We start from the raw sequence: 215 nt of genomic DNA, 5'->3' as shown, positions 1-215 counted from the left end.
TCTGGACACGCTCCAGCACCTCAATGTCCTTCTTGTAGTGAGGGGCCCAAAACTGAACACAGTATTCAAGGTGCGGCCTCACCAGTGCCGAGTACAGGGGCACCATCACTTCCCTACTCCTGCTGGCCACACTATTTCTGATACAGGCCAGGATGCCATTGGCCTTCTTGGCCGCCTGGGCACACTGCCGGCTCATGTTCAGCCGGCTGTCGACC

At 58.1% G+C, this 215-nt stretch overlaps 1 protein-coding gene across 3 annotated transcripts in view; it reads right to left on the bottom strand.

The window, feature by feature from the left end:
* FAM184A (family with sequence similarity 184, member A) overlaps positions 1-215 on the bottom strand; it is an 83,370-nt gene that overhangs the window by 40,453 nt on the left and 42,702 nt on the right. The window lies entirely within an intron of this gene.

This window comes from Pygoscelis adeliae, unplaced genomic scaffold (genome assembly GCF_000699105.1).
Source record: "Pygoscelis adeliae isolate BGI_AS28 unplaced genomic scaffold, ASM69910v1 Scaffold54, whole genome shotgun sequence".
Lineage (NCBI taxonomy): Eukaryota > Metazoa > Chordata > Aves > Sphenisciformes > Spheniscidae > Pygoscelis > Pygoscelis adeliae.
Note: the sequence above shows the minus strand (reverse complement) of the source record. Positions and strands in the feature narration are given on the sequence as shown.